We start from the raw sequence: 9998 nt of genomic DNA on the forward strand, positions 1-9998 counted from the left end.
TCTTGAGTTTTTCTTTCATTTGTGAATCATACCACAAACACAACATTGCACTTTAATTTTGTTTCGTTTTATAATAGTTGAACATAATCTTTCCGACAGCTCTTTTCCAGACATAACTTTCGATTCAAAAATTAGTTTTGAATTTGGACGTATACCCCTGAAGATACATCTATGGGAAACTAAAGCTGGGAGATTCCCTTTGTTTCTGGATACTTTCTTAGCTGTTGACACTTGAGGAATTCTAAGTACGTGAATCCTTTAAAGCACTTCAACTTCTGACCCTGCTAAACTTAATTGTTATTTTTCTTCGCTGGGTTTGTAGCTCTTGATAGACCTTAGCATACAGGGCAAGGATTTTGTCAACCCGGTGTCTGACATTCACCTTTCACTTGGAAAAGTTCATAATTTTTAAGTCATTCGGAACCTAAAAGCAAGTCATAAGAGTTTTCAAACATCTTTTCTTCCCCGGAACTTCCTTTCTTTCACTGCCTCGCCCGCATAGCACTAATATTTCTTAAATGTTTAGTGCACTTCGTGGATGCTTTAATAAAAAAAAATAGTGGTCCTAAAACTGTGCTGTGCCAGAAAGCGTACAAGACTCGAATTTTAAGCAAACATCACATGCTCTATAGGCATCGTTTCGATGGCCGTGGAGCAATTGGATATTGGAGACATCAGGGAGATCCAAGACGGTGAGTTCGAACGCAATATTCACTTAAAATCAATGCATTAGTTCCGAATTTTTTTCCAGCAAGGACATATAAACCTTTCTTATCCGTAACGTCAAAGATCGTCTAAAATTACATTTTTAGGGCTACAATTTCGATAATTTTCAGAGGGAAAGTCCCCATAACCTGATTTTGCGCTAATAGTACTTTACGTCGAAGTTCACTCTGCTAAATTCTTCTTCTTCGGGTATATAACGTGACGCAACAATTCTTCTGATTTGTATGTTCATATTCTAATAATGACACCCTCCTAAATTAGAAGCTGGATCTGCCCCGTCTTACTTCCTGTATATATACTTAAAAAAACAGGGGTCATCTAAGGTGAAATTCTTCCTTTTAAAAAATGTTTCTGGAAGACTCCCTACCACTTAAACTAAGCGTCCTACCTTCATCACTGCCTAGTTACGGCTCTGGATTGTGTGGTAACTGGCAACTAAGAAAAAAAAAGTTGAACAACTTGCATGTGCAATTCATCTAAAAAGGAGTCCATGTTTCTCTACAACATATATCTTGCTTCTCTGAATAAATTCACTAGAAACTTCTCTGGATTGTTGGTCTTCTGCAAGAAATCTGTTTAAAGATATAAATGAAAAAATTCTTCAAGTTTGACGACTTGCTTTAGCAGAGGCAAACTGATATCTTGATTCTTAAAAATCAATTGTTATTTGCTGTTTCATTTTGGTAGGAATTAATCCGAATTAAAAATAAAGAAGAATTAAGTCTTCATCATTCTTAAGAAGAATGAGCCAAGAAAGACTTAATTTTTACGGCTTAAGTCTTTATTCCAAGAAAGAATTAAGTCTTTCTTGAGTGATAGTCGACATCAAATAGGTTTTAATTTACTTTTAAAACAGATACTAGGATAGTTTTAAAAAATCCCAATCTTAACCACAGGTTAGTAAAAACATCTTTCTTTGTGAACAAACGTTAAAAGATTAATCAAACTAGGGGAAAAGAGTGCAAATTAAATTGCTTTTGAATAGTACCTTTTTATAGGTGGATTTTCAAGATGCAGAAAATCATCAGCGCCCATGTCGTATGATTATGCGGCATGTAAAAGATCCCTTGGGTATTCGTTTGGCTTAGAATATCTCTCGGCTAAATTAAATTCCTAGTGCAATTTCGCATCAAGAGAGTCCAGCACCATTATACAGCACCATTGGAAACAAAAAAATAGTACCTTTTTAGGATAGCTTGCTTCAAAAAGATCAAGTATTGTTAATTTTATTCCTAACAGTTTAAATTAATTGTTGTTGCTCCTAAGTATTGTAGTCGTCTCTTTTGGCAGAATGCATTTGTACGTTAATAATACGCATTTCGGCTTCTAATAATATAACATAAAATTGTCAAACAGCATTTGAGAGATACTTTCATTTTTTTAAAGTCTATTAGAAAAGAAGAAAATACCACTCTTGTGAGAGAAGTCGGCAGAAAGAATCTGATATAATGCAAAAAAAAAAAAAAAGATAAATCGAAACATTATTTCAAAAAAAAAAAAAAAATCTTCCGCTCCTTTGAAAAGTTTAAATCATGAATTAATGCAAAGTAAATTAGAGAATGTCTAGTTAACGGATCGCTTGGTTGTATTTTTAACCGACTTCAAAAAGGAGGCGGTTATCAATTCATACCGTATGTATGTTTTTTTTTTTTTTTTTGTTTGTCCACTCATAGCGTCTCACCTAGTGAACCAATTTTGATGATTCTTTTTTTAATGGATAGGGGATGGCTCAACTTAGGTCCCATTACTTTGTTTGACCATATTTGTTCTTTAGAAAAAAAAAGTTATGGGCAAAAAACAGTAAATTTTATGCAATTTCCCTATTAAATGATTTTGTAGCGAAGTTCGCACTTTTCATCCGTGGATAACGGTGGCTCAGTGGTAGAATTCTCGCCTCCCACACGAGCGACCCAGGTTCAAATCCCGACTAGGACAAAGTGAATTTTACTAAAATTTCGTTTCTACTGTTTCCCGTATTTTCTCGAATCTTCTATTAATTTTTGTATCTTTCCAAGTCTGGAAAGTTCCAGCACTTTCTCAAGTTGTATATAAGGAGATGAAACGTTCATTCGTGGTTCGGAATAAAGATCTCGAGTTGAGACTAACGAGTATTTGCTTCATTTGGCTTTCACGTTGTCTTCTCTATCTTCATCTACGCGACAATAGGAAACTCATTGTTATAAAACTTTGGTGCCCTATAACAGTAACATTAATAGTAATTGTAATGATAATTTTGAATGAAGGCTTCTCTGAAGCAAGCATCAAATTTCTTCAAGGGATATTTCGATAATGGGGAATCTGGCGCTGTCGTCTCATTTTTGGCGTAAATAATTTTATTTTAGTAACCCTGCTGATTTATAGTAACCCTATGTGAATTATCAAAATTTTCCTTTCTTCAGTGCTATTGCTCCATAGTAGGAGTAAACCTAACCTGGAAGCGAGGTGATGCAGTGATTAGGATTTGCTTAGCCTTCACAATGCTACCATTAGGTTTGACTCAACTACTCTGTAGTATTTTTATCGTTATCATCTATGCCGATAACAGATGATCGGGGCTAAGTAAGAAAATACAGGATTGCATCATGAGCAACTTAGATGCTGTGGAATGTAAATTAGTTAGGAAAAACGTAATACTTAAATGGTTATAATTAAATTAACTACGCATGATTTCCAAAGAGGAACAAAGATAAGTTTTTAGTGCCAATCGCTTAAAGTTTAACGCGTGTCAATAGTTTTTTTTTTAGTATGGAGCATTTTTAAGAAAAAAATGTTAAGTTTCGTGATGGTAACTTCTTATTATTTCTGAAATACCTACATTTACACTAAAAAGAATGAAATAAAAAAATTTTGAAAAAAAAAATAGAACCGACTTCAAAATTGCTCTAAAAAGTGAAAAATAATTTTATTCTTTAAACACCATCGATAATGCTTTTAAACATAATTTTTGAAGTTGGCGCAAAAACGATAGATAAAATCATTCACAGCCATAACTCAAATACAACTATAAATTTAACCATTACCAGTTTCTTCACTATCACATACATTATGCATTCATGACAGCATATTTGAATAGCGATATAAATGTTTCGTTCGTAACTTTGGATGCTTTTCTGAAAAAAAAAATATGAACAAAGCATGGTTACACTGGATTTTACGTTTTGTTTTTGCGCCAACTTCAAAAATTATGTTTAAAAGCATTATCGATGGTGTTTAAAGAATAAAATTATTTTTCACTTTTTAGAGCAATTTTGAAGTCGGTTCTATTTTTTTTTTCAAAATTTTTTTTTGGGTAAGATATCAACTTTTGGAGAGTTTTCGCTGTGAGCAATTATTAACAGAACAAGCGCTGTAGTTAAAATACTTATTTGACGAAGCTTGTCCCCCAATTGCCCAATTTCGCCGATAGGCGATTCAGTACTGGATGAAATTTGTGCACGATAATGCTTCCGGGTTATGCATGGGGCAGGCAGGCGCTATACGATTTTTGGCGCAGTTGTCCCACCCTTGCCAGCGGAGGTCCGTGGACCAGGGGAATTAGCGTTAGAATCAGAGCAATAAGCAATTCGTTAACCCCCCCCCTCCCGCAAAATAAATAAATAAATAAATAAAAAGCAAGATTGAAAAGATTTTTTTCTGCAACAAGACAATGGAAAAAGCTTTATTTTCTCTAAATTCATATAAAATTTCAAGAATCACTATGGTGGAGTTCATTTTACTTATTTTTTATTGTACAAGAAAGTTTTACTAAGCACACTAAGTGTGTTTGGTGCAGCTCTACTAGTTATGCCACCCCCTCCCCCATTGAATAGTAATACAGAGGTGGCCAAAATTATAAAGACAAAAGCCTCTCCCCCCCAATCTTGACTGCATTTGGTAGGAAAGTCACGCAAATTTTATGACTGGAAACTAATGGTAAAAGAAACATTTTTAATTACTTTTATTGGAAATACGTAGGAATTTCGTATTCATTAAATGAAGTTTAAATTTAGACATCCCTGTAATATGTACATTTATATTTGTATGGTTTAAAAAGCAAAATTCGCTTGTATTTTGTTCTGCACACTGCACTTAATAACGATATAAATGCTTAGTCAGCGATTGGGGACGTCATGTTCTATTTCTACTGTCATGACGTTGGGTACTAAACTTAAAGAATTTGAGAAAAGAAAGTGGTTGATTGAAAAACTTCACGACTTTGTACACATCAAATAACAACAAATCTGACTAGACAGAGATTGGCCATTTGGAGTTTTCTCAAAAATCTCGGCAAATAAGGACCACAAAGACGAACAGGTAGGAAATCTTCTGTTTCTGTTCGTGTGAAACATATGACACGTGAATAAGAGGAGTTTGCTCCAAAAAACGAACATCATGAGATATTAGATGGGAATTCAAGTTAAAAGGCAGTTCTCGAACTGTTCAACATGTATTACAAAAAGAGAAAAAGTTCAATGATGTGAAACTAATATCATGCCCAACTCTTAAAAAAGTTCTTAAGAGACCAAGGGTTGAGCGTGCCGAAAATACGTTGCTTTGGATAAAAAATGGGCTAATGTAATGTTTTCTGATGAGAAAAGATTTAATTAGGACGGACTAGATGGTTTTTGCTACTTCTGGTAGGCTCTCTGAAGGAAAAAAAAAAAAAACAATTTCGAAGCGTACATTTGGAGGCGGCTCAGTAATGGCCTGGGAAAGTTTGGCAACAGACGTAAAACTGTACCAATACATTTTGTGCACGGCAGAATAAACTGTAAGAGTAATGTTGATGCAATGAGCAAAATTTTTTTAAAACAAAAAACATCGTTAATTACGATTAACAATATAATGCATTCAGACTTTTATGCTTTAACGCAGTGACACATTATGAAGTCGAAATATATACTAAAATCTATGTCCAATTGCTTCTTTACTTGCCTTGTTGTTGTTTTATCAATGTGAATTACAAAATCAAAGAATGATAAAGAAATATCCTTAATAATGAGGGATTTAAAGTAGGGTGCAAGTCAAAAATTTATTATGTACTTCACTTTTGTCAGATCATTTGATACTTTTTGGGGCCATTCCACCGTCACGTGCGGGACAAAAATACGCTTAAATTTCATTAACATTTCGTCATATCTCTAAATATTTTAATGAAACAGGGGTAAGCAATTTTTTTAATCTTTACATTTGATACAAAGATACTCCTGACACAATTATATTTTTATTAAACAATTTTGTTATGTAAAAAAAAATATTTACATGTGTCACGTGCGGGACATCCAAAGTCAACCTCTAAAATTTTTCTCATACAGCAATGACGAAACAAATTGTAGATTTTGAAAGCTATGGTTCCAACGTAAAGGAAACATATATCATTAGTTTAGAAATAATTATTTAAGTCATTGAAAAAAAAAAATATGTATATGCCCATTCCATTGAAAACGGTCATTTTGTCCGCACGTGACGGTTCCCATATTTCATAAAAAAGAAATAATTTTTGAAGAAAGCTTTTGCTTAAGAAGTCATTCATACGTTTTTGTGATTTCTTAAGCAACAAAATTTTGTTCATCAACCTTTTAAATTATTTTTTTTTTTTTTTGTGAAATATATGAAGCGTCACGTTGCGGGACAAAATTACCGTTTTCCGTGGAATGGCTTTTTGCCATCTCAGAATCATCAAAAATATCCCTGTGAATTAGATAAATCATTTAAAGATGCAAAGGAATAATTGCTTTTTGCGGCAACTAAAACTTACCTCCGCTTCCAAAATTTTATCTTGGAGTGAATTTGGCACAAAAGCATTCATTGGAGTGCAGCATTCATTGGAGTGCTTCATCACAACCAATTTGTTTTCAGTAGAAGATGAAGAACATGGAATTTAAAATACAGCTTTATTTTTCAAGTTACTTGCAACCTCTTATGTCATCAGTATGGGACAGTACCTGTGAAAATCCCTGATTATCAACACTGGAAAGATAATGTACAAACAGAATAAAACGCTTTAAATTCCATCCTTTTCTGCACGGCACCATGTGCTGATCTTGCATCCATTTTTGTCTGCTTTTTTCAACCACAAGGAAGAGAATTTCGTTTTCCGTGGCATCTTAGTAAAACAAATTACTTATTTACATTTTTAAAGCAAAAAGTTAGTGACTGAATTTAAAAATTATATGTGCAAAAATTATCCAACTTCGCTGAACAGAAACAAAAAGCGAAATGTCTCTTTGTACTTAATCTTTCAATGAAATAGCAGTTTTATTAAATTGCCACCTTCATACTGAACAGATACAGATTTTAAGAAATAATGTTTAATAACTAAATACTCCTCAATCAGTCTATCATATATAGGCCCAAGAGTGAACCACCTTGTTTCAACACTACGTAAAAAGACATAACGAAACTTCAAGCAATTCAATTTCCAAGGAATGAAAATCTTCCCTCCTTGTTGGTGATAATTTAAACCATTGAAGAATGTCTAATGCAAAATTATCTATGTTGAGCACAAGTTTTCAACTTCCTTGCGTATAGCATTATGAACAATATGCAAATAATAAGTTCCTATGTTAACCGGATTAGGAAGTGACATTTCAGCTAACATGGTTTACGTATTTTTCATTTATTTTCACAAGGGGAGAAAAATCAAAAGTATGAAATCTTATTCCCCTCCCTTAACTATTTTTCTACAACGCCTACTGCGCAGTTTTTTTTCCTTTATTATTTTATTTCTATATATTTTTTCAGAAGAAAAATAACTGCAAGAGGTTTTAAGTATAGATATAACAAACAGCTTTATATTGAGCATAGGTTATGGATAAATGCACCCCCCCCCCCTCTCCAGAGAAATGGTAGCCGCACCATAGGTTTTTCTTTCTTTTTTAGAAAGAATTTCTTATGGTCTAGCAAGTTCATTATCCAAAAAAATATTAAAAGTTTCATTTTTAGGTTGAATGTTCTTTTTCTGCGCAATTATGGAATAAAATGATGAACATTTTAGGAATTTTGGGACAACTCCTACCTTTGGTAACAGCATCAAATCAACAAGCCCAGTGCCTAACCGATCGGACAACCATATGCTCCCTCTGCGTACATACTTCCGCATGAAACGTGTCGTACGAAACCCTGTGGCACGACAGCTCGTGAGGGCTAAGGCCTACTGTGCCCAACTCAGTTTTCCTGACCAGGGGCTCTGGGGTGCAAGGCAGATGATCGACCCAGAGTCATCCATGCCCAACTTTGGAATAGAAACCTGTAGCGTGAAGTGCTACCAATGAGCATCAATGTTGTAACAATATTAACATCAATTTATCTAATGACATTATTTTATGTACATCAGTAAACAGCAATACTTTAAATAGAGGTAACACAATGATATATTAATTTATGTTTTATTGGCCACTGTAGAATTACCCTAAATATTAAGATCAACAGCAATCTTTTTGTGTTCTAAACAAGAACTCATATAGGGTAACGGCACCAGTAACTGACATCGCTCTCAGGTTTACTCAATTTTCTGAGCCTTAAATTTTGAAACTATTTTTCCGTCATGCAACTACATATCATCTAACGTTTGGTTGGTTTTAGATCCCCTGAATTAGTTCATTCTATTTTTATTTGCTCAATTTTAAAAAAAGGGTCCGACCCCAGTAACAGACACCGAACATTCTGATCATACCCAGTAATAGATAGGATGAGCAAATGGACAAAATTACCTTTTTATGTTCAAAATGTGCAAAAGTTCTTTATTTTTAGATCTAAAACCTTATGAAATTCAAATGAACATGAAACACCGGCAGGCCTTCACAGCAACATCAGTTTTACCCGCCTAAAATTATTATTTATATCCAAACTTATGACTACTGGACCCTTGTCAGTTACTGGTGTAGTTACCCTACTTATTTTATATCACTTTTTAATGCAAACCAAGCTTGCAGAAATAATCTGTAGAATTTTAGTTTTGAAATAGTAACTGAAATCAAGAAATGGATATTCGCCACTTGCACTGAGCTTTCCAGTCGAAGCATATGCGACCGTTCTTGCGTGGGCAAGAGAGCGTATTGGCAGCTAATATTTTACTGTATTTCTTGTTTTTGCTAATTTGTTCTAAGTCACTTTTTCTTACTGCCAGCCATTGGAAATACATACCTTTATTAAAAAAAAAAAGATGCCCACATGACTTTAATATAAATGTATAGCGCATAAAAAATATAATAGCTTATATTCACCATTTTCTTTTTCAATACGGATGGCTTGTCTTGTATGTCGGAATTTAAAAGCAATTCTGAACAATTATAGTGGAAAAAAAAAAAGCTTTTAAAAACGCCTACTAATATAAGTTCAGCCTTGAAATTCTTTTGTTAAATTTATTAACTGTTTATTCATTTTTCATTGCTTTTGGCAACAATTTAAAAGCGGTAATATTTTAACTTTATAATTACCATTATTTTTCATTGTTTCTGGCAACAATTAAATACCAGAAGCAAAACTGAAGGGACTATGACAGATAATGTAAGCAAAGAAATAAAATTTAATCCATAAGCAGTAATAGTGAGCTCCATACTAACGTGGAGTTACAGGTAAGCCGTCTAATTCTACAGTATGTCACAACTGATAACTGTCTCACTTAATGTTTTCCACTGAACTCAAACCTTATTGTAACAAAGCCAGCAATACCAATTTTTTAAACATTTTTCCAACTTTTTAAACATTCCGGTCCGACTAATACAACTATAAAAACTAAGATTACTGATAAATTTGTTGTAAACGAAGGTAATTGTTAGGGATGCACCAGATAGAGATTTCGCCGGATACCGGATATCCGATGCCCCCTTACCTGCCGGATTCGGATATCTGGAATTTCGATTGCATTGCATGTTCGCATATTTTTCTACAACGCCGTTTCAAAACAATAAATCAAACTTGTTCCACATATCATTTCAAGTACATTCAAATGTACTTTTTTAGAGCCTCTATATTTTAATTTAGGAATTGTGCTATAGATAAAATGAAACATTAAAATATTGTTTTATTTCGACAGATTTTTTCGAAAGAGACAAACTTTCGGCAAAAATTAATTCTGTATGTAATGTACACATGGTTTAAACTTTTAATTATTCATAGTTGAAATCTTAAAGGTCGTATAATGAGTCGTATTTGTTATTAGATTTGCATGACGTGTAGATATTTTTTAAAACTTTATCATAAAATAATACATTTTCTTGTTTTCAATTTAGAAATAACAAAAAACAAAAATTTGCTTTAAAATAATTTTTATTAGATAATACACGTGTAAA

Source organism: Uloborus diversus, chromosome 4, assembly GCF_026930045.1.
Source record: "Uloborus diversus isolate 005 chromosome 4, Udiv.v.3.1, whole genome shotgun sequence".
Classification (NCBI taxonomy): domain Eukaryota; kingdom Metazoa; phylum Arthropoda; class Arachnida; order Araneae; family Uloboridae; genus Uloborus; species Uloborus diversus.